Below are 25,827 nucleotides of genomic sequence, written 5' to 3' on the forward strand. Positions count from 1 at the left end.
CCATGCCGCAATCCCTTCTCCTCCATTTTCTTCTCAGGATCTTGAGCACGCACGCACACGTGCCCAACGTTGAGTTTAAGCCACTGGGTCCAGGACTCGAACCACAGTCGAGTACATGGGAGTCCAGCGACATAGCCATTATGCTAACTGCTGGTCCTGAGAGGATGACTCATAAGGTAAACAGACTGATTGCATAAAATAAAAATAAAACTTGGTGTTTTTCAGAAAATAATGCAAACAGAAACTAGGAAGAACATTAACAACACATCAAACTAGTGTACAAAATATTTTACAACAAACACTAAGAGCATAAAAAATAAATAGGAACAAATAATTCATAAGAGATATACAGAGACCATCAGATGGGGTAGTAGTTACGTTGCTGGACTCCCACATGGCTGGCTGCAGTCTGAATGCAGGACTTGGTGGCTTAAAAATCATACCGGGTACATGTGCCCAAGATCCTGGGAGCAGAATGGAGAAGGGACTGCAGCGTGGCCATCCCCCCTGGGGACGATTTCTCATTTTCCCTCTTACCGTGTCTGTCTCTCTCTTAGGATGTGTGAAGCACATACACCCTAAGGCAAAGACCTTTCAAAAAGAGAAAAAAAGAGAACTACAAATGCCTAAGAAACACAGAAATAGTCATCCTCATAAACAAAAAGAGTAAATTAAAATATCGACAGGCTACTTTTCACTTAATGAAGTAAAGCTTTTTATGGAAACAAATACCCGCTTTGGTTCTATGATACAGGTGATCCCTGTGAACTCCTGGAGGAATACAAACAAGTACTTCCAAACAGAGCACTGTGAACTGTACCGAGACACCCAGAGTATGAGCAGGTGTAACACAACCCATGATCCATCCTCAGCCTTAGACTACTCAGGCTGTGTCCACCCAGGGGTTTGTCACTTGCACAAAGATACCTTCTAGGCTAACAGAGGTCCTGCCTCATAATGTCTTAAAAGCATTCAGAATCTCTGATACACATGGCGCACATTGAAGGAAATACATCCAGATGTGACGATGTGGACTATGCTTTAAGATGTTCACTGTAGTGTTATTTCTCATAGTGAAAAGTGCTTAACAGCAGGGAATGATTGATTTATAATACCCTTATTTAGTGGTTCATTATAAGCCACTAAAATGTTTACAAATGATTCATGATAGCATTTTACATGGTTATATTATAATGCTAAATGAAGAAAGGAAGCAGAAATGATCTTATCAATATAAAGATAATCTGTACATGGGAATAGAAAAATAATGGAAGAAAATGTCACCAAATGTTGACAGTCCCCCTAGGGTGGTGCTATTATAGGTATACAGGTGGAACATCCTCAATTTGAAAATCTGAACTACGAAATGCTTCAAAGCTTGAAACTTGGAGTGTCCACATAATGTCACAAGTGGAACAATTTCACATCTTACCCTTGAAATGGGTCATGGCCAAAACACAGCAACATCCGATAAAGTTACTTGAGATTATGTGATAAGGTATGAATAAAGCGTAACTGAGTTTTGTGTTGAGACTTCGGTCCCATTCCCAAGCGATGTTACCATGTATACACAACTATTCCAACATCTGAAAATATTCAAAATTTGAAACACTTCTGGTCTCAAGCATTTCAGAAAAGGGATATACAGCTTGTATATGTATTTATAATATACACATATATGGAGGGCCAGCTGGTGATGTGGATGTTAAAACACGGGATCCCACATGGCTGACTGTATGGTTTGAGTCCTAGACCAGTGGCTTGAAAATTATGCTGGGCACGTATGTGTGGGTGCCTAAACTCCTGCAAGGCGAATAGAAGGGGAGGGATTGCAGAGTGACCATGCCCTGGGGTCAAGGGGCTGCTTTCTCACTTTTCCTCTCTCTTTTTCTCCCTCTGTCTCTCTCCAACGAACACACATGCCCGTATAGCAAATTTTGAAAAGCAAAAGTTCATGGAAAACAGAATTAAAGTACAAGGGGTGCAAAGAATTTTGGAAATCCATCCATAGCTTTTTCATAATATTCATGTTCCTCCTCACACACACGTCCTTCCGTAGACAGATGGGCGTGGACAGTGGCACAGCGGTAGACGCCATGCTCCGTGAGGCTCACCCAATGCTCCGTGAGGCTCACCCAATGTTCTGTGAGGCTCATCCAATGTTCTGTGAGGCTCATCCACATGCTCTGGCTTGTATCCAGAAAGCAGCCTGAGCATGATGGGCATGTGTGTGCCCACGAGCTGGGGCTGGCTAGAGCCAGGGCTGGCTGGAGCCAGGGTGGATCATGGCATGAAGACCGTGTTGGGGGTGCAGTCTCTCAGTCTGTCTTTCTCATTCATGGAAGAAAGGAAGAAGGAAAACTTTAAAAAAAAGATTTTTCTTTCCTTCCACTTTAGTGTGGTTTCTAGTATCCTGTTTGTGTGTGTGTTTACTAATTTTATAATCAGGAAAAAATATTTACTTTTTGAAAGTGTTTTTATTTGGAAATAATTTTATTTTTTAACAATAGTTTTATTGTGATATAATTTATGTACCATAAAATGCACCCCTAAACGTGTACAACTCAATAGTTTTTAGTGTATTTATGGGGAAACAGTTATTTTATATTTCAAAGAGAAGTCCTGTACTCTGTTTTGCAATTACGTATTGTAAGAGAAAATGAATTTGCATAATGCACATAAATGTGGGTGTACATGTGTAAATGGACACAAACACTTGGAGCTGATGACTAATCCCAGGCAGAGGCTCAGGGCACCTCAGTCAAGGGAAGGCCGCATGGACTAGGAGGAACAGGCCCCTGCCACATGTGCCAACCGGTAACACCACGTGGTTATCCATCCTGGTGCTCGTTTCGGTTTATCATAAATATTTCACGTATTCAGAAAGATGTAAGCCATATGACACATTTCACCTACCATCAGACTTAACCCATAAAACATCTGAAGACAAGCCTTCTGTGCCTTCTCCCCGTCCTCACTGTAATCCGACAGCCACTCCCATGCTGGGGAGACTGCCCTGAATCTGGTACACATTCTGTCGTGCATGTCGTGGTCCTTTCTCTCTGTGACCTCAGACCTGCCTCAGAACTCCTAAACAACACCAAGTCGTACAGCTTGAAGCCGGCTGTGCTTGCACGAGACTTGGCACGCTGTTTTTCCTTCGTCCGTTTGTCTGCTTTCAGTTTGCTAAAGAGCATGTGCACTAGCTGGGGGGGAAGGAAGACAAAATGAAAAAGCACCCCAGGGGGATGGTCCCTTCTCCCCTCTCCTCTCGGGACTTTGGGCATGCGTGCACATGCACCTGGCACCTGGCGTATTTTTCAAGCTGCCAGTCCAAGACTCAAACTGCACAGTTGGCCATGTGGGATCTAGCTACCTTAAAATCATTGCCCCCTGCTGGCCCTAGGAGTTGGTATGTTTTTAAATTAAAAGTTTACAGCAGGGGCCAGCTATAAACTGGTCATTGAGGAGCTCGACTCCCATGTGACAGATTGTGGCTTGAGTACCGGACCTGAGAGGTTGGCCACATCGCACTCCCTTCTCCTCCCTTCTCCTCTCGGGATCTTGGGCACGCACGCACACGCGCCCGGCGTGAGTTTTAAGCCACCGGGTCCGGGACACGAACCACGGTCGACTACGTGGGAGTCCAGTGACATAGCCATTACGCTAACTGCTGGTCCCATCTTTTCCCTTTCATTTTTTGACATCCCAAGTACAGACAGCACAGAAAAGCTGAACACATCCCCAGGAGAGATCATGTCCATGTTTTTTCAAAGGCTGAGTCCTACCTGGGCGAGAAGTATCAGTCATGGGCAGGCCCCCCCAAGTAAGGGAGATGAGGCACAACCAGCATTCTGGCCTCTGAGGGGCAGCACTTACTACTCTGAGGGGCTCACACAGCAGGAAGGGCTGGTGGTGCTCTCAGCCAGTTGGGACGGGGTGCAATGCAGGTGCTCCTGGGAAGTAACAGCCCAGACAGGTACCAGCCATATGTCAGATCCACGTGGAGATAGCTAAGTCAGACCAGAGGAGGGAGGGCCAGGTAGGCTTGCTTGGGAACTGGGAGTTGGGGGCAGTCTGGGTTCCTCAGGCAGGAGGTGAGGCTGAGGCTAGCTGGAAGGAGCATTGTCCTAAAGGGCTCAACATTCTGCTGCCAGGTTTTGACATTCTATTTGATACTCACAGCACAAATTATGTGCCAGGTGCTGTTCTAAATCCTTTACAAATAGTGACTCATTTACTCCTCAGATTAAATGAGTGGCCGTTTTATGGCCTCATCTATAGATGAGGAAGCAGAGGCACAAGGGTTTAAGTAACCATCCCAAAGTTTGTTACCTACTTTATGGCCAAACCTCATAATGAATCTCTCTGTATCTGCTCTCCATGAGACAGCTAAAATAATTTAAAAAAAAAATTTTTTTTTTTAGGTTTTTGCCATAGGGTGCATGTGCTTGGTGGAGAGTGGGAGACAAAGAGACGGAATATGAGAAATCGGCCCCTTCTGGGGGTTGGGGGGTGGGGAAGGAAGGCCACACTGCAATCCCTTTTCCTGCTTTCTCTTCTTGGGATTTTGGGTATGCACACACACATGCTTGGCATGATTTGCAAGCTGCTGGGTCCAGGACTCAAATCTCACTCTTGGCCATGTGAGATTCAGTGTCTTAACCTCCACACCTGTTGGGCCCAAGTTACAATAATTTTTATAAATATAAACCTGATTGTTCTCCAATTAAGACTCTTATGGCTCTCACTTAACCTTTACCATGATGCCTAAACATCTCCCCGAAGTGAAGACGCCTTGCCCCACCAGCTGTGCAACACGCATTACATCTGCCACTGAGCTCACTGCCCCATCACCAACATGTTAGAGACCATGAAGGGCTGCAGGCCCTTTGGCCCCTCAAGACTTTAGAATGCCCTATTCCCTCTGCCTGAAGGGCTCTCCTAGTCCCTTCCCCTGGTTAAATGTTGCTCTTTGATGGGATTCTAACCATTCTTACAACTAAAAGTTACTGAGTGTGGGGCCTGTAGGTGGCAATGTGGTTAAGGCCCTGGACTCCCACATGGCCACCCACAGTTCAAGTCCCAGACCTAGCAATTTTTTCTCTCCCTCTCTCATCTCTTTCTGGTGAGCACACACGCACTATAGCAAATTAAATATTATAATAATAAATTAAATTTTAAAAAGTTATTGTGTATGTACTGTGAGTAAGGTATACGCTGAGTTCTCTAAGTATGCTCTCACTGAAAATCTCAAATTCAATTAAGGCAGGTTTTGGTAAGTCATCCACAAATAGTGACTATTTTAGCCATATTTTACACGACTGACCCTTAACTCAGATGGGAGGGAAAGTAATGTAGTGTCTAACAGAAGGAAACCAGTTTCAAGGCAGGAACAGTCAGGAGTCAGTTGATACTGCAGCTCTTAAACAAGACCTCACCCAGGCTTTCCTGTTTAACCCAATGCCTCTCAGACGCAAACATTCCGTGTCCCGGACTAGTGCGTGAGGGGTGATTTACCAACTGCACAAGTTCCTCCGGCAGCTGAGCCCATAGAAATTACATTTATTTTTAAAAAGAAAGAAATCTAGACATCTGATGGATTCAGAGGGTGCAATCAGGGATTACAAATAATTCCTGAATAACGTTTAAATGGCCACAAACAATTCCCGAGATGTTATTTCCAATGCCTGCATTGCACAAGCTGACTTTCACACATAAACTCTTGGAAAAATGAAAATAACTTAATTGGCAGACCTGTCTTGGTTTAAATTTCCAAAATGACACAGTCAGGAATTGATTTTTAGAAAATCAAATGCTGTAAAAATAGTTCTCTGTCCCACTCGCTGCCCAGTTTTAAAGCATCAACAACAATAAACCTACACCATAATATTCAGTGCTGGCAAATATGTGCTGAGATGAGCACTCAGTCAGCATTGGAGGCATAATTCTGTAAAGCCTTTCTGGGAGGTCAGAAGATAATATGTACACAGGCATTAAAGTTCGCATTGTCTTACACAGTAACTCAATTTCTAAGAGTATGTCCTAAGGAAAGATCTAGGTTCATAGGTGCATTATTCCTCGCTGTTTTTTTTTTTTTTTTTTTTTGCCAGAGGATATAAGTGCTCACCAGGGACAGACAGACAGATAGGGAGAAAACACCATTCTTCCTGGAGCATAGTCACAGCCCAATCCCTTCTCTTCCATCTCTCTCTTCTTTCGGGATTTTGTGCATGCATGTAGTCGCATGCACACACATCCAGTGTGTTTCTTTTTTTTTTTTTTTTTGGAGAGATTCAGACAGACAGATAGGGAGAAAACACCATTCTTCCTGGAGCATAGTCACAGCCCAATCCCTTCTCTTCCATCTCTCTCTTCTTTCGGGATTTTGTGCATGCATGTAGTCGCATGCACACACATCCAGTGTGTTTCTCAAGCTGCCAGGTCGAGGACTTGAACCATGCAGTTACCATGGAGATCTGGCTCCCTTAAAAGCTAGGCCATGGGGCTGGCACATAGCAGCATTATTTACAGCAGTAAAATACACAAAGTAACCGAACCACCCAACAATGTTAGATTGGTTGAATTCATCATGGTTTATCCAACACTGTGAGTCATGTTGTGAAAAGATAATTGCTGATATAGGGAAATACAGTGCAACAATATGAAAAGCAAGGTGTAGAACTGAATAGTTAACATGACTTTAACTTTGTATGCACCAAAAAAAAAAAATACTCTGAAGAAATATAACAAATAGTTAACATATAAATAGTTAATATCTAGGGACCAGCAGTTAGCATAATTGTTATGTCGCTGAACTCCCATGTAGTTGACCACGGTTTGAGTCCCAGACAAGGTGGCTTAAACTCAGGCCAGGCGTGTGTACGTGCGTGCCCAAGATCCCGAGAAGAGAATGTAGGAGAAGGTGTGGGTTGGCCATACCCCCTGGGGAGTGATTTCTTGCTTCCTGTCTTTCTGTCTCTCTCTGTCTGCCTTTCTGCTGAGCACATGCACCCTGTAGCAAATACCTCTCCAAAAAAAGAAAAAAAAGTTAATATCTAGAAGTGATTTAAAATTTCTTCTTTAAACTATTTAGCTGTATTTCCAAAGTTTCTATAGTTATTATCATCTAATTTTAACTATAAAAATAATTTGTAAAACTAAATTATATGCTTTATCTCATGCCTATTTTTTCCATAATTCCTTAATATGAGTTACTATGGAGGGCCACAAGACTTTTTTTTTTGGAGAGGTTTTCGCTATAGGGTGCGTGCGCTCGCCAGACAGACAGAGACAGAGAGACAGAAAGCGAGAAATCACCCCCCAGGGGGGATGGTCACGCCACAATCCCTTCTCCTCCATTCTCCTCTCGGGATCTTGGGCACGCAGGCACACGCGCCCGGCGTGAGTTTTAAGCCACCGGGTCCGGGACGCGAACCGTGGTTGACTACGTGGGAGTCCAGCAACAGAGCCATTACGCTAACTGCTGGTTCCCGGAGGGCCACAAGACTTTTATACCTGGAAATAATAAGCCTTAGAAACATTGTATTGAGGCTTCCCTGTACTTACATAATTTCAAAATCACCTCAAACTTTGTCCCTTAATTCTGTATTTTAACATAAACTTCAAAGTTGATAAGCATCTTTCATAGCTAAGAATAATTTTTTTTAGTGCCACCTAGTGGCAAATAGTCTAAACACAAAAGAATATATTAAAGATTAGGCATTGATCCTAGGCAAAAATAAAGTCCTACAGTCAAATTAATAATAGTTCTTTTAAAAATGCTGGCAGAGCAATCTTTGAAATCCTTACTCCAGTCCCTTCATTCTCTAAATACACGAATTAATACCTACAAAGAGGATGTGAACGTAAGCGAACAGGTTCTCCCAATAAAGACCTACAGTTATCACCCTAACTCTTGATCTAAAATCCTTCAGATGGAAAGTGCAGGAACCGACATGGCTGCCCATGAAATAGTTTTAAGCCCACTTTTGATTCCTGTAGGAGTTTCAAGAACAAAACAACTCTGCTAATGTTTGAAAAGTCACTGAAAATGTTTATACCACGAAGGTGAACTTTCACAGGAGAGCAGTTGTAGCTAAGTCCGGGGGAGACGCACCGCTCTTGCTTCCAGGTGTTCTCGTTTGTCCTCGCCTCATTGTGTCTGCTCTGTCCCGTAACAGGCAGCACATTCGCAGGCGGGTTTGGAAAACTGGAGCAAACAGGCTGTGGCTTGGCACACGGCTCAAGTGCAGAAGAAGGGCTGCGGTTTCGCTCAGGCACAGCGCGAGGGGAGCCAAGCTGTGGTCAGTGTTCTCAAACCAGGACGGAACACAGAGTTTATGCCCCTCCAAACAGTTTCTTCATCTGATCATTAAAGTCTTTCAGAATTCCGACCACTTGGCTCTCCACTGCACACGTCTCTCTACACATATACAAAACCCTGTTTGTAAAGCAGCTCCCCTATTCATTCCCTTGACAAACTATACTGAGTGGGATCTGTATTCAAGCACCTCTGCTGTGGATACTGGTGTGAGGAGTCCTGCGACTGGTGAAGGGTGGCGAGGTGGGAACGACCACAGCCTGAGAGACATCTTGAGTGCTATGAGAGGGTAAGACAAGCACTGTGGGAACAGCGCGAGGACGGAGGAGTTCCAACTGTTCCCAGACTGAAGGCATCTGAGCTGAGCCGACTCTACAGCTGGAGAAGGAAAGAATGAGGAAAAGAGGCCAGGGGAGGAGGTGTGTGACTGTGTGTGTGTGTGAGAGAGAGAGAGTGTGTGTGTATGTGTGTGTGTGTGTGTGTGTGCGTGCACGATGTGACAAAGGAGAAGGCCTAGAGAGGGAGCAGAGAAGGGAGATGCAGAAGTCACATGAAGACACCCTTTGGTCCGTGCCCACCCTGCTCCGCTCTAGGCCTTTGTGGGTTCCTGAGCACAGCCTGCCCCCTATGGCATCAACCTACCACCTGGTCACACTTCCTTCTCATGCCTCCCTATTCCACCCCTGGGGCTTGGTGACATCAGAAATGACCTCCCTATCATTTCTTTCTCCTGGGGATTCTTTCCGTGTGGAGCTGCTGAAAAATCGCACCTCTTTCAACATCTTTTCTCCTCCAAGATTTCTGTTCTAATTTAGGACTAGTTAAGATCTTCGTATCCTGAAATCTCCATGGTCTACTAATAGTAAGTCTCTCCCAGGGCCTTGAAGTGTAGTTACAAACAGACTTTCTTCTTCCCACTTCTTAGGCAACAGGCTCTCCAAGGAAGGGACTTCCTGACTAATCCTTTCACTCCTCCGTGCAACTGTGAACCAGTCCTTGCGTTTTCACACCACGGTCGTTCAATAAACACCAGCGGAATCAAACACAATAGAATGGATCACTCTTACAGAGCAACTGAACAATAAAATCCCTATGGGAATTCTGTGACCCGTTACAGTAGGATATGATAAATTTCATTTTTGACAATTTGCTTTCCTATGTTTTAGGCCATAAAACACCCAGAGAATACTGACAAAATATGACACTGCCCGGTATTTCTCCTTTAAAGAGATTTCCTCAACTGGGTGCCACGGACCAGCGCCTCGAATGCTGCTGTGGATGCAATTTCACTGAGTAATGTGTTGCCCTGGGGGACGCCTCAGCCTCGGAAAAGCAGGAGGGATGGGGGAACAGCAGGAAGGACCATCTTTGCTGAAAAGGGTCCTTAAAAGTCTAAATGAGTCTGAGCTGCATTTAAATAAAAGTTTTAATGAATATCTACATGTTTAAAAAACTCTTTTCTTCTGCCAACCTGACCAGCAAAACAAAGGTTTTGTGACTTCAATCCAATTTATTCTATTCTTTTTGACTGAAAAAAAAAAATGATCCCTTAGGTATAGTACAACATATTTAACCTTCTCTTTCCTAAAGCCCTTATAGAGGTATTCAGTCTATCCCGACCTGGGCCAGCAAAATGCTGCTATTTTGAATACTTCTGAATGGGGGTTCTTCTACCACATAAAACACCTGTGTGCCCAAATGCTGAATGAGTTACTTCCTTTTTCATGTCCCCATGGCATCTTATGTAAACATCTGGTAAAACACTGCTGTTATTATACGAGAATTGTTTGTTTACTTAACTAATATTAAAATTCCTAAATTAATTAAATCACCTGCAAGTGATTTATATTTTTCTAAATTAGCTGCCACAGTGAAAATTGGCTGATTTTCTTAATAACACAATCTTAAGTATCATTTCCCTCTGCCAACAAAGACGTTCTAAAATCAGACCAATGTGTACATGCCTCTAAATTTATTTCTATAAAAAACAAGATATAGGGCCCTGTATAGAGTAAAACGGGCCAGCAATGTCCTGCTTAGCACTATACGATAAAACTGTGAAAAAGGAATGTGTCACAAAACTTAAAAAAAAAAAAAAAAAGATTTAAACAGTATATTAAGGGCCTCCATAAATGGGTAGATATACTAGCAAGAAAAACTCAAAATGACAAAGATTTCAATTCTCTGGCACATATACTCAATGTAGTACCAATGACAATTTAAATAGGGTTTTTAGTGGAACTTAAGAAGCTTTTCTAAAATGCACATGGAAAAGCAAGGGGCCAAGCACAGAAAGACAAAAAAATAAAATTATAGATATAAACAGGCAGCATAGCTCCATTGATGTAAAGTTCAAAAACAAGCACCCCAAATAAAAACACATATATATGTATATAAAAAATCTTTTTTCTTTTTTTAAATCTTGCCAGAGGGGGACCAGCTGATGATGTAGTGGTTATGTCACTGGACTCCCACATGGCTGACTATGGTTCAAGTCCCAGATTGGGCAGCTTGAAACTCATGCTGGGCACGTGTGGATGCAAGCTCAAAATCTGAGAGGAGAATGGAGATGGGATTGCAGCGTGGCCATCTCCCCAGGGGGTGATTTCTTGCTTTCTGTCTTTCTGTCTCTATCTCTCCAGAGAGAACATGTGCCCTCTAGCAAAAATCTCTCTAAAAAACAATATTGCCAGAGGACAGGTGTGCATGCCAAAGAGAGACAGAGAAAGAGGGAGAAAGCATCTTCTCTTGGGGAATGGTCATGCCACAATCACTTCCCCTGCATCTCTCCCACCTTTCAGGGTTTGGGGCGTGCACGTGCACACGCGTCCACGCACACACACACATGCTGGGTGTACTTCTCAAGATGTCAGGTCCAGGACTCAAACCATGGGGTTGGCCATATGGGATCTAGCTGCATTAGTCATTAGGCCAAGGAGGCAACCCAACAAATCTCTCAAATTACTTCTGAATTAAGGTTTTAGGATACAAAATAGAAGAAGGCACCTTAGAGGTCCAGAGTCCATGGTGCAGTCAATAGACAGTGTATCAGACTGCAGAGCTGGAAGCCACAAACCTACTGCAGTTTGAGTCCCCTGCTCAGTCACCTGAAAGCACACTGGGCAAACAGATGCATGCCCAGTATCCTGGCAGGCCAGATGACTGGAGGAAATGGTCACAGCATGACCAAACCCTGTGGAGGGTGCTTCTCTCTCAGGTGTATGCACATACTCTATCATGAATTCAGAAAAAAAATTTTTAAATAAAGCAAATTAAATATTTCATGCTATAATAATTACTATTCTGTGCCTGTTACTCTGTAGTAACTATAATACTGAGACTTCATAGGAAGGAAATATCATTATGTGACATAGTTTCACTGACAACTCTTAAAATCCTTAGTATCTGAAATTTTGAGAGAGAATCTGTTTTATATTGAGATATAACACAATGCATACCCATTGCTGGCACTAAAACTATAAAAGAAATGAGATATAAATTCCTGAACAAGTTATTTAGAATTTTGTAAGTTAAAAAATACTGGGGGTGGGGCCAGCAGGTGGTGTGGTGGTTAAGGTGCTGGATTCCCACATGGCCGACCACAGTTCGAGTCCTGGACCCAGCTGCTTGAAAATTATGCTGGGCACATGTATGTGGGTGGAGGAGAAGGGATTATGGTGTGGCCATTCCCCTGGGGCAGGAAGCGGGGGTTGAGTTCTCACTTTCCTCTCTCTCTTCAGTGAGTACACACACCCTATGGCAAAAACCTAAAATAATAATACTGGGGCCACAGTAGCAATGCATCTGGACCCACATGGAAAAGGTCTTGGGTTCATGTCTCAGGATCTCTCTAAGCACATTGAGTACACACAGGCACCTGTGATCTGGCTAAAACTGGGGTGGATTACAAACTGGGAATGCCTGTCTTTGTGTGTATCTCTTTCGCCTCCTCTTCTCTGTTTCTCTCTCTCTCATGGAAAAATTAACATGTTTAATGTCCATCATTTTTCTTAGCTATTTCCAAATTAAAATCTAAAAGATGTTTCGACATGTAACTAGGACATCCGATATAAGAATAACTATAATCCAAATCAAAACAAAGTAAGTTTTAGATTAAAAGTATGTCTTTACTTTGAACACATTTCTTTCTTAAAACTAGACATGTTTAGGGACCAGCAGTTAGTGTAATGGCTATGTCTCTGGACTCCCATACAGTCGACCACAGTTTGAGTCCCGGACCCGGTGGCTTAAACTCACACCGGGTGCGTGTGTTTGTGTGTGTGTGCCCAAGATCCCGAGAGGAGAATGGAGGAGAAGGGCTGCGGCGTGGCCATCACCTGGGGGTGATTTCTCGCTTTCTGTCTCTCTGTCTCTCTCTGTCTGTCTGGCGAGCTTGCCCAAAAGAAAAAACCTCTAAAAAAAAAAAAAAAAAAAACTAGACATGTTTAAAGTCATCTTGAGGAAAAATACTTAGTTTCATTATGAAATTTGTGATAATGTATCCTTTAGCAAAGATGTAATGAATCGTTGAATGTTTTCAGGATTAAAGACTATCTAAGTTTAGGATCCATATACGTTTGTTTCTAAACTCAAAAAATGGCAGTCTGACAGAATTAACCTAAAGAATAATAAATACTGTCCAGTTGTGAACCTGGAACATAACAACTTGCTTCTGACAGTTATTGGTCTTGTTTATTCATCTTTTTAGGTAGACTCAATCTAATAGGTCTGCAATGATCACATTTCCATTTATTTCAATCCGGTATTTAAATAATTTCAACTGTAGAAAACCCACATCTATTTAAGCCTAAATAAACAAAGTTTATTTCAGTGAACAATTTCCTACTAAAGGAAAAATAGCCATTTAAAATATGCTTTGGAAAACACTTCCCCATCACTTGGTTAGGAAGCAAGATCCAATAAATGGATGGTGGTCAGTTATCTGCCTCTTTCATACAGCACACTCTCAGATGCATAAAAGTATTTCAAGTAAGATTTTTAAATCAAGGAAGAAGACAGAATATAACTTTTTTTTTTTTCCCTTAGAAAACTTGAAAATCCTACCATCTAAAAAAATGGACTTACTAGGGCCAGCACATGGCATGGAGGTTAAAGCAGCTGGATCCCTCCCACATGGCGGGCTGTGTGGTTTGAGTCGTGGACCTGATGGCTTGAGAATCATGCTGGGCACATGTGCATGTGTTCCCCAAATCCTGAGAGGAGAATGGAGGAGAAGGGCCTGTAGCATGGCCATGTCTCCTGGGGAATGATTTCTCTTTCTCTCTCTCTGGTGAGGCACACATCCTATAGCAAAAACTTAAAAAAACAAACAAAAAAAAACACTTTTTTTTTTTTTTTAAAAAAAGGACTTACTACTCAGCACTCTTTCAAGTAATGTTTAGTGTTGAGAAACTCCTTATTATTGAGGTCCTTTATGGGGCTGCTAAAATGCCATTAAGGTGAGGAGGAGACCAATCAGGGTTTCTCGATCTCAGTCCTACTGACATGCTGGGCCTGACTGGTCTTTACTGCAGGGCACTCTCCTGTGCACTCCTGCCCTCGAGCCTCCAGATGCCGGGAGCTTCCCCTTCCCACCTGGGAAAGCCAAAAATTGTCTCCAGACAATCCCTTCAGAACGAAACTGTCCCAGTTGAGCAGTCCTGGTTTACACACCCATTTTAAAAATTAGTTTGGAATATAGTTTCTGAATATTCCTCTTGTCTCAGAGTTACTATCAAGAAAGCAAATTATAGAATAATACATTCAGCATAATTTCATTTATATAAAAAGAAACATAAAACAAAAGAACTTATTTCTACACACAAAGGCAAAGACTACAGAAATCAATAGTCCATTAATATCAGAGATTATGTTTAGGGGGTATGAATTTGGGTGAGGCTGCTATATCTAGATTGCTCGATTTTTTAAAAAATGAGATATGTACTATTGGGATCATTTAAAAAATTAAGGAAAAGAAAAAAAGGACATGGGCTTGGAAGTTAAACAGACTTTGAATCCTAGCTAATGACCATGGGATGATTTTTTCAGACAGTATTAGGCACCTCCAGCTTACTTCTATGAAATGTAGATGATAATACTGACTTCATAGGATGCTGCAAAATTAAGCAAGGCATGTGCACGGAAAGCAGCGGCATGAAACACTGGCTAACAGCCCATCCACCATCACCAGTAGATGCTGCATCTGAAGCCTCAGTTTGCAAAATGGTGGAGGGTAATCTGAGAGCCAGGACCCCTGTGCCTGGTTCTGGGCACCTGTAATCTCTCCTCTCCTCTTTCACTGCCATGGGCAAGGTCTACCTCCTGCCCTCCGCATATCACAAATTCCTCTTGGCTACATCTTCCTGATAGCGAGGGTATCATCTCTAGGTTCACCACAATCAAAGAAGAGATGCGCAAAGAGGCCCAGAAGGAGACAAGTGTGAAAACCAGGCTGGTGATTCTAGTAGTGAGACAACTAGCGAGTACCTCAACATGAATTATTGTAGTGATGAGACGTGCAGGTACCTCTCAACATGAGCTATCTGAGCTCTCCCTACCGTGCAGATTGCCTGGGTCCCACTCCAGCCCACTGACTCCGAACCCTGGGAGTGGGGCCCTTGAACGTGCTTCTCCTAGGACCACACGGTAGTCTGAGGATCACCACTCAATGGTTGACCACAGCTCAGTCACTATAGATCTAAACACTGTGCATCTATCTAAACTCGTATGCATTGGAAAACCACCCAGAGAGGACAGTACGGAGGAAAGCCCAGATCGTTCTGGCTGCCCTACCTTTGCTAGAGTCATTGCTTCCTCTGGCCCCAAATCGGCTAAAACAGTGTGCAGACAAGCCTTGGGCTTCAGTGTGTAGTGAAATCAGTCAGACAGCTGAGTTGGAATACTTTCAAAATGGAAACATCCCACAGCTTGGAGTCAGACACATCTAGGTTCAACTAGCAGCTAGTAGAGAAAGTCATTTACTGGCACTAAGCTTCTCTTTCTTTACCTTTGAAATGGAAGAAATCATACTTCTCAAGTCTAGGAGGACGGCGAGGAACCACGTATGTAAATCACCCACTAGCAACCTGGCTTATAGTAGGTGCTACGTGAATGCCAGCTGCCATGGTTCAGTGCCAGTCCGACCTAATTTCTCTGAGACAGGCCAACAGTCTAGAAGCTGTCATCCAGAGGGAAGGGAGAAGTCTTTCATGCATTCTGTTCCATAATTCTGTTTGCCTACAAATCAACTATTAACCATATACTAAAGTTGAACATTTTCCATTTTTCCATTTTAGAGATATGATCACATTTTCTCTCTCTGGTCCTTCTTACCAGGTTACTAGAAAGGCAGGTGTCATGTCACTGCCAACACAGCTTCTGATACACACGAGTGGGTAGTCTTTATGCGGTCCTCACCATAAAAGACTCTTGTCACTGTCTCTTATCATGACTTCATACTCAAAGCACCACGCCCCAGCACCAGCCCTGCTTCTCAGAGCAGACACGAGAAGCTGGGAAGAACCAGAGGCCCAGCACGCTCATCGCTTGGCCCCACAAAGGGGTCAGGAGTTTCTAGAAGGGAGACATTCCTGTCTGGTTAAATGCAAAACATCTGTTTCCCTGTACTTACTGTTCCTATCCATACTTTCAAATCTTCATAATCAATACATCTTATTGGCCCTAGTACCATGGCAGTCCTAAACGATTAAGTGTGGGTCTATTTTCTTTATAGCTTATCTCTTTGTTTCCTACTAACTTTTACCTCCTACAGTTTCCCATTCTCTTGTAGTTTTATGTACACCCCAAATCCCAACTAAAAATCCTTCCCTGGATGGACTCTCAGGCTCTTGTCTCTTGTACTAAAGCCTAATCCATCCTAATCCTCTCTCATCTCACTCTGGAGTCTTAAAATTACAGTATGATGTACTCCTGTAATTTTTAAAAAATGTTACAAATAAAAAGTTATGAATACTATTTTAAGCCAGGTTCTAAAAAAGAGTTTCTTTTAATTTAAAAGTTGGTACATGTAATTTTCCCATGATAGCATAGTATTTGCGCATTCTGGTGTGCTATTCAAATCCTCCGAACATCAATGAAATAGACCAATTGCTCTAACCTAAAAGATGGAACAAATTTATTCCCATCCTTTTTTGTAGTTTTACATCTAGAGCCAAAACAAATTACGGCAGACAGATTTCTGTAGCTTTTGCTTCAAAAATTCTGCCTTCAATGTTGTTCTTTTTTTTCTTTTTAAAATTTATATGTCCCATTGCAGTTTAAATGAAATGATCTACAATAAAAATCTAACTGGCCTGGTATTTTTAGAGCCCCTTTTACTATGAAATAAACACTCAGAAATCTGGAGAATTGCAGTGGTTTAGTCTGTAAGTGAGAAGGAAGGCTGCTCATTCATAGAACCTCCCAACACCCATTGTTTACATAGCCGATTCCACGAGCAGGATGCTGACATAACACAATTCACAGAATTTCCAAACACAGGTCCAATCATAACAACGTCTGCAGTTTTTACTTTTGCTTACAGAACCTCTTGCTTGCTCGCTCATTAGTTCCAGGGGGGAAAATAGAGTTGGTTTTCCAAAAACCAAAATCAAAAGGCTTTAGAAAATAAGCCTGAACGAAACAGCAGTATGAGTGATTCAAACCATGTTATTACAACATATATATAAGAGTACATAAAGAAAGACATAGATAGATCGATCTAGAAATTATGCCTTACTAAATGCATTTACTGCAAGCTGGTCACATAAATACCCTGACAAACTTAAATAATGATCCCTTTACAAACACCTTCCACTCCCTGCTTGCCCCGTATTCTGAAGTACTGTGGGCCTTGCCTTATAAATCCCTGGCCCTGTGGCTCCACTCTCCCTTCTCTTCTCCAGTGCCCATACAGCTGGACACTGCTGGGGAACACCAGACAACTGAGCTGAGCGCACTGGCTTTGATATCCGAATGCAATCCTCGTGTGGCCTCAGCTCTGCCTTGCAACCCTTCCCATGCTTCCTTGGTCAATCTGCTTGGCTGCTTCCTGAGCAATCAATTCCTCCCAGGGTGCTGCCATTGGTCCACGCACACTGCATGTCCCACGGACCACAGGGAGTCCCCAGTGCGGAAACGCTGTCATCTCAGCTGCTAGTATACTATACCCTACATGCTTCTCTCATCATCTAAGCCTGATTTGCTAGTGTCTTCTCCTCAACGTGCTTTGTAGACATTAGAGACCTCAGAGCTCAATGACCCTTGGGAAATCTTACTGACTTTCATGGCCTAGATGTTGTCACAGCCTCTAATGAAAACACTAAAGGTAGGTGAAGATGTGAAGGGACAGAATTTCTCGTAAACTTTTGGTAGGAATGTGGCTGTGGGTACAGTTTTGTACCCGAGGTAAGTGCTGTTTCTTCTGCAAACTCTTTGTATGTATGGAAGGTTCCTGACCTTCCACGCCTTGGTCCCATACTGTTTTCAGAGTAGCCATCACTTAAAGCAAATCCATCCTTTCCAGTTTTTCTCTAACAGCAGCATTTGTTCCTTCCTGACACTTGTCCCCATCTTGTTTCTCCTTTATTTGCTTATGGCCTCTTCCCTCCCTGGAATGTAAACTCCATCAGGGGAACTACCTCAACTATCTTGTTGATGGCTATAAAGTAAGTGCTCAATAAATATCCCTTAATTTATTTTGTATATAAATACATAATAGTAAAGTTTTTTATAGTAAAGTCACTTTCTGATAAGAGAAATAATATTTTCCCACTGATTTTAACATACAGCAATGTATAGTTGCTTAATGGAATTCTGCCTGTTCCCATTTTACATGTAATCTTCGGATGGTATCAGGGAATGTGGCTGGAAGTGAAGTTTTAGAGAAAAAGACTGACATCTGGGGCCCAACAAGCTGGAGACATAATTCTGTAATTGCTGTAAGACTCAGGAGTGTTTACCTTATGAGTATACGTTTATAGCTCTGAAATTTCCATAACCTTTACCTGCTGCTCCTGTAATTACTAGTAATTAAAAACACCCCTTCAGTTGAATTTAAAGAACTTTTTGTTTAAGGGGTGTCTCAGAGGGGTTTTTATTAATAACTTATATTGGTTCAGCAACCTCATGTTTGTATGGCATTGTATAGTTTTGTAAAATATACAACTGAATTGGAAAACTCTCTATGGAAAATAAATGTGGGGAAAGTGAGGCTCTACACATTCAGAAACATGGTGGAAACCCGGTTAGCTGGGGCACTGGGGCTTGGTTCCTTGAACTTGCTGTCCGGTTTGTGTCCTTACTGGGTCCATCGCCGGGGCATCAAGTTTCAGCTGAAGGCATCTATGGCAGGAAGTGGGGATGTACACAGGCTTACTTGTCCCTCGAAGCTGGGAATGAGTGAGGGAGATCTTCCAGAACCTCGCCATCTCCACCTAGTGATTTTTTTGGGTCCTCTCCCTGGCTTCTCCTGCTGTTAGCTCAGGAACGTAGCCATCCCCCTCAGTGTTCCTGAATTGCCATGGTAACTGACAGATTTCTGTATCTAAGGTGCGGATCCCATTGTTTCGTAGCTCTCTATTCTTTAACAGGAAGCCCAATTCATAAGTATTATTGCATTCAAAACTCACATTCCTCACTCATAAAAATCACTTTGTCCCTGAGAGCTGCATTCTAGCACTCCTCCCTCTTGCCGCCTTCTGGAAAATGAACCTGGGGGCAGGAAGAGAGAAGAGAAGGAAAGGAGAGACACCAGGTGGGAAGCTCTGACCAGCATCCGGGTAAGCAATATAGTGGCTGAGAGCCCAGAGAAGGCAGAGGCAGCAGGGTAAAGCAGATTATCCCAGAGTGATTTGAGATGTGACTGAGGGGACATCTTGATGGACTAGACAAGGACGGTGGGAGAAAGAGGACAAAGGATGAATCAAGGGCAAAGTCAAGACTTTTGACTTGATAGGTGTCCCTATAGCCTACTGGTTAAAGGAGCTAGAGCACACATAACCAATTGTGGCTTGAGTCCCAGCTTTGGGAGCTTGAAGAACATCCAGGGAATATACGTATGCATGTCCAAAATACAGGATGCAGAAATGGAAGAGAGGGGATTGCAGCACTACTGGGTCCCATGGGATGGGGGTGGGGGTGCTTTCTCCATTTCCCGTCTCTATCTCTGTATCTCTCTGGCAAGCACATATGCCCTTTGGCAATTAAAAAAAAAAATCTGAGGCACCAAGATGATATTATCTCCCTCCAAAGAGGCTTCTGCCAGACCTGAAACACCAGCAATCCAGGATGGCTTAATCCAATCTCAGAGACTAAGATGATCTGAAACTAAGCTGCACCCCCTGAAAGGGCCCATCTACTTCCGTTCAGGCTTACTTTTAAGGCGCATCTCTTCAAGGTCCCAACCTAAAGGAACCAGGATGTGCTCATTCGGCAGGCCACAGACTCAAAGTCTCATCCTCAGTCCACATGCTGTCAAAAGCACCTTGCTGCTTTGGAACTGGGAGATACCCCAACCTCAAATAATAGGCTCACCTTCCTGATGGCTCCTGTTTTTCTCTGGGTCCTGACCTGGGAAGTATTCATTATATTAAGAGTTTTTATGCCTTCAAGCATGATATTTTGCCCAGATTTTCTCATCTTTGAGAGGTGGGTTCACCTGATTTCTGAGTTCACAACTGCTAGAAACAAATCCTTCATGAGCTATTCTGAATATTTCATGAAAGCTGTGAATCTTCTCCCAGGAAAACTACAGGAGTCTTGTTCAAAAGTTTAGGGGAAATATGCATTATCAAAAGCTATGCATGAATTGGAAAAGCCATGTTGTACACTGTAAAGATGTACAGTGATTAACTGTAAAGAAATAAATAAAGGTATGCATGGTTTTAAAAAAATATTTACACTGAAATAAACTCATACTGTAATTCCACTTTTTTCATCAACTTGTTGAAGTCCCCTCATACATATCTACAACACTTTCATAGAACTTTCTGATCCTCTGAAGCTCATATATGCATACCAGGGCCCAAGGTCCTCAAGTTAAAAACGATGATGTAGCAGTTATGTTGTTGGACTCCCACATGACCAACCACAGTTTGAGTCCCAGACCTGGCAGCTTGAAACTCACACTCAGTATGTGTGCATATGTGCCCAAGATACCAGGAGGAGAATGGAAGAGAGGGGATTATGGCATGGCCATCTGTCCTGGGGAGTAATTTCTCATTTTCTGTCTCTCTTTGTTTCTGTCTGTCTCTGTCTCCCAGCAAGTGCACATACCCTATGGGAAAAATCTCTCACAAAAACAAAAGAAACCCTCTAGTGTAGTCAGAAGAGAAGGGAACTCTGTATGTTAATCACGGTGCCCACACGCTAAGAGCTTTCTTAGTCAGGCACCATGCTGGAGCACAGCCCTCCTGCCTGTGTAGGAACCATGCCTTGTTGGGAGTTAAAGTGCTGGGCTGTCTTGTGACAAAGACCAGCAGTGCCAGGTCCAGGAGACCTTTCTACTACTGCTCCTGTTAAGATGCTGAGCTCTGAATCAACCTAAAGGAGTTCCTAGGCAGAAGGCCAAGGAAAATGTCTCAAATGTGGGCATGTGCTAAACTGAAGCCGCCATCCAAAGAGCCCTTTCTAGAGGGTGGCCTAACATGCCAGAGATTCCTACGGGACCTAGAATTAAGCATAAATGGTGACTACATTCCAAGGAGGAGGGGCGGACCTCAGCAGGAGAGACGGCCTACACTGAAGACTGTAATCAGGTGTGGGTGGGGGTGGAGCTGGTGGCGCAGTGGTAAAACACATGGATCTGGGAGGAAGACTCGACAGGTCCGGTTTGGGGCAGGGTACTTCACTAAGTACACCAGGCATGGGATAGAACACAGCACTAGGGCTCTGTGGGGTGCTGTATCTCTGTCTCTCTCAGTTGTGGAACAGATACACTTTAAAACATAACAATATAATCAGAGGGCGAGACTCAGACTCCTAGAATGGTCACAAGTCCATGCCAGAGGCAGTGGCTGCAGGTAGGTGGGCCTAATGGGTACCCGTATCACAGGTACCAGAGCCATCACAGCAGTGAGGCACACTTCAGGACCCAGCAGCAGCCCCAGTGGGGATAGAATTTCTAGCATGTTTATTCATCACGCTCGACTGCTGCTAGCTTGGGCCTTAAGCATTAAAAAGAAAATACAGAACATAACAGTGGTTCTTGAGGGGACAAGACAAAAGCCACTTATATATTTACTTATTTATTATGTTAAAATTTGGGGTTCTACTGGCATTTAGTGGTCAAGGAGAACTAGAAATATCTCACAACGACAGAATGTCATGCACAATTTTCAGAGATCCCGCCGAACCTGCACGTCAGTGAAACCTGCACTTACATCTTACCTCTGTTCTGTACAGAAATACCAAGCATTGGCTTGCATGTTATGGCACATGATTTCTCCAAAATTTTAATCACCGTGTCTATTGGGAGAGGTTGTACTGCATTTTAGTCAGAGTCAGACTTTATCAAGAGTTGTCCATAGTTTTGGAAAATCACCTCCTGGAAGGCGAGTCCGATCATGGTGTCTGCCTTACTGCCACACCACCCTCCCACATCAGTCTGAACTCGTGCTGGTCCCATTCACAGCCAGCTTATGGGCGCACGCCTATGCCTGACTGTTGACTATGCCTTCTAGCATCGTTAAGCCCCAACACTTACATCTGAAATGTGTATTATTTTATTAAAATTACTTTCCTTTTATTTTTCCTTTATATTCTAGTTAAAAAGATATACCAATTTTTTTTTTCAAAGAGTAATTAAACTTTAAGCGACATACCGATTTTTTTTTTCAAAGAGTAATTAAACTTTAAGATGGCCAAGGGATGCTATATAAAGTATCTACTCTGAAAAACTGGTGTCAGATTTTCAAGGGTTGGCAAACATGGTATGCACCATGTCCTTAAAACAATCTGTTCTAGGGATAGGCAATGTCGCTGTGGTAGCAAACTGAGCCTACATGGGAAAGGTCATATCCTAGGCTCTAACATGCCGGGCATCACACAAGCACCTGTTATCCCAGCCGGCTGAGATGGGGGTAGATGGTGGCATGACTACCCTGTTGGGGGTCCCATTCTCTCTCTGTGTGTCATGGAAGAAATAAATAGCTAAATTTTTAAAAAAGAAATCTGTTCCACACACTTATACCCAGGCCATGTTTTCAGAGCCCCCAGCAATCTTCCCCCTAAAATCCATTCCAGGCCTACCTACAGCTGCACGGACAAGCCACCCCAGGGGCAGCCTCTGTAGCCTCACTCTGACCCCACAGGCCTTCCTGCCTCTTCTGACCCCTCCTACCTGACATGCCCCTCCTCCCTTACCAAATCCTTAATTCCTCTTCAAGTGTGAGCTTTAGGTGAGACCATCTCTCGTCCATTTGCCATCCCAGACCACCCTCCTCCCAAGGTATGGTCACTTTGGTATGCCTAAGTACTGACTGGTGGCTGTCTGCCCCCTGAACACCACAGAGTGTCTGGCACAGAACAGACAATGAATCTGTTGAATGAGGGAGTGGAAAACAAAAAGCCATCAGAGGTCTCTGATTTCCATTCCAGGGCAGGGTGATTTCTTACTTTCCTTCACTCTGTCTCTTACAAGTGCCCATGGCAAAAACTTTTTTAAAAAATTGATCTTAATGGGTCAGCCTTGCAGAGTGTTGTGTTACCCCTGTCCAGCCCCACATGTGTCTTAACACTAGTTAGCATCTACCTGCTCCACACAGAATGGTTACCAATAATATTGGGTCATCAGAAAAGTCAAGCATATTCTTGTATGCAAAAATGAATCATGACTTTCCCAACAATCCAATAAATATATACTAAATGTTAAATATGTTAAATTATTTTCTTTTTTAAAAAAGTATAATTTTAGAAGACAAATTATTAACAACTTTTCATGGTCAAATCTTTAGGATGACAGATAAATACAAATAGTTACAAATACCAGTAAATATCTGGTGTTTGAAAATTGGGCATTTAAACCACTGCTTGGAGTTACTGCAGGGTAGCAGAAAAGGACCCTGGATTTCAGAACAAAACTGCTAGGGTTCGTATTGGGTTACCACTTACTGGCTAGAGAGTGTTAGGAAAGCTAGTTAACCTCTCTGTGCCTTAGTTTCCTCATCTACTCATGTGGACAGAATAATTTCCTAACTCTTAGAGTCGTGGTGGGTATTGACTGAGATAAGACTTTTCTCAGTGTGTAACACTGTAGGCAGTCAGTAAGTGTGCATTTAACACATCATAGCTGCTGTTCATTCAGGACACTGTACGCTACGAAAGAACCAGAAGCCAGAGAGGCTGTTTTACCATCATCGAAGAGCAGAAAGGCATACAGGACACCAGGGATCTGGCTCCTTCACGTACCACATGGGGTGAGTGGTGTGGTTAAGGTTTCTGGACTCCCACCATAATTAGCATCCCGAACCTGGTGGCTTGCTTTCTCACTTTCTCTTTCTCTCTCTCTCTGTTGCTCTGGCCCTCTCTGGTCAAATTAAAAATAAATAGATAAAGTTAAATAAAAATGGGGGATTTCTGGCAAGTTCTTTATCTTTATCATTGATAACATACACATTAATTATACCTGCCCTGGGCTATTAATAGGTTACTGTGAGAATTTTTTGCCTGCTAATTCCTCCCCTTTCTTAAATGTTATTTTATACAATCACTGTATATCATTACAGCTTATAAAATTAATTTTCCTAGGAAGAATACACTATGTATTAGTCCAGTTAAAGATATTATCATACATGTTATCAACAGATAATTTTCTATTTTTGTGACCCTTAAATGTTTTGCTTCTTTCTTTTTCCCCTTGATTCCCTTCTTCTCACCCCCCCCCCACACTGTCTCTAGTATCCACACTTGTTCTCCATGCTTTCATATCTTCCAGTCTTTAAGTTTCTGAGACAGAGTGCAGATACTCAGTACATATAAAGTGGGGACATACAATGTCTCTCTTTCATATTCTGGCTTGCTTGGTATAGAAGACAATATTCCATATTCATTCACTTTCAATCAAAATCCAGGGTCTTTTTTCTTTTTTCCTTGTCTTTGTCCTTGTCCTTGTCCTTGTCCTTGTCTTTGTCTTTCTTTTCCTTTTCCTTTTCCTTTTCCTTTTCCTTTTTCTTTTTCTTTTTCTTTTTCTTTTTCTTTTTCTTTTTCTTTTTCTTTTTCTTTTTCTTTTTCTTTTCTTTCTTTCTTTCTTTCTTTCTTTCTTTCTTTCCTTTTCTTTCTTTCTTTCTTTCTTTCTTTCTTTCTTTCTTTCTTTCTTTCTTTCTTTCTTTTTTTAAATGGTTGAGTAGTATTCCATAGAGTATATGTGCCACACTTTTTCAATCCATTCATTTGTTCATGGATATTTGGGTTGGTTCCATGTCTCAGCAATTGTGAATAAAGCTGCAGTAACCATGGATACAGAAGTGTTTTTTTTTTTCTCAAAATGAGGGTTTTTCTATCCTTTGTGTAGACACCAAGGACTGGAATTACTGGATTTTATGGTAGTTATATCAGTAGGTCTTTGAGGAGCCTCCATATTGTTCTCCACAGTGTCTGTGCTAAGTTACATTCTTACCTACAGTATAGTGAAATTATCTCTATACACGATTATATACATTTAAAAAAAAAGAAGCTACATAAGAAAAACCCCTTCTAGAAGTGATAAATGAATACAATAAAGTGGCAGGATGTAATATCAACATACAAAAATCTATAGCATTTCTATACACCAACAGTGAACATACTAAGGTAGAATTGAAGAAAACAATTCCATTTATAATAGCTACAAAAGAAATAAGATATCTAGGGATAAACCTAACCAAAGAAGTTAAAGACCTCTACAAGGGAAACAATGACAAGCTAAAAAAAGAAATTGAAAGGGACACAAAAAAATTGGAAAGACACTGGAAGAATTAATATAATCAAAACGTCAATCCTACTCAAATTAATCTACAAATTTAACATAATCCCAATCAAATTACCAAAGATATTCTTCACAGAATCACAAAATTTATCTGGAATCATAAAATCCCCTTATTACCAAAGCAATAATGTTCAAGAAGGGCTAAGTGGGAGGCATCTCACTCCCTGACCCAAAAACATATTACAAAACAATGATAATCAAAACGGCATGACATTGGGGGAAAAAAAAAGCAGCATGACATTGGCACAAAAACAGGTATGTGGACAAATGGAACAAAATAGAGACCCCAAGAATAAACCTCAAAACATACAAAACATACCTTCAACTGATTTTTGACAAAGAGCATCAGTCGAAATAGTGGGGAAAAGAAAATCTCTTTACCAAATGGTGCTGGGAAAACTGGGTATCCATCTGTAGAAAAATGAAACTGGACTCCTACCTCTCACCATTAATAAAAAGTTAACTCAAAATGGATCAAAAATCTAAACCTAAGGTCTCAAACTATAAAACTACTGGTAGATAATGCAGGGGAAACTCCTGGTGA

The 25,827-nt window shown here is 42.3% G+C and overlaps 1 protein-coding gene and 1 long non-coding RNA gene across 2 annotated transcripts in view; one reads left to right on the plus strand and one right to left on the minus strand.

Moving 5' to 3' along the window:
- Nucleotides 1–25,827, minus strand: part of FANCC (FA complementation group C) — a 293,240-nt gene that overhangs the window by 100,149 nt on the left and 167,264 nt on the right. The window lies entirely within an intron of this gene.
- LOC102470589 (uncharacterized) overlaps nucleotides 18,403–25,827 on the plus strand; it is a 37,249-nt gene continuing 29,824 nt past the window's right edge. The window contains exons 1-2 of the long non-coding RNA XR_337294.2: nucleotides 18,403–19,101; nucleotides 23,625–23,736. This is a non-coding gene — a long non-coding RNA (uncharacterized LOC102470589). The remainder of the gene's footprint in view (nucleotides 19,102–23,624; nucleotides 23,737–25,827) is intronic.

The sequence above is a fragment of the Tupaia chinensis genome, unplaced genomic scaffold, assembly GCF_000334495.1.
Source record: "Tupaia chinensis unplaced genomic scaffold, TupChi_1.0 Scaffold145148_1, whole genome shotgun sequence".
NCBI lineage: Eukaryota > Metazoa > Chordata > Mammalia > Scandentia > Tupaiidae > Tupaia > Tupaia belangeri.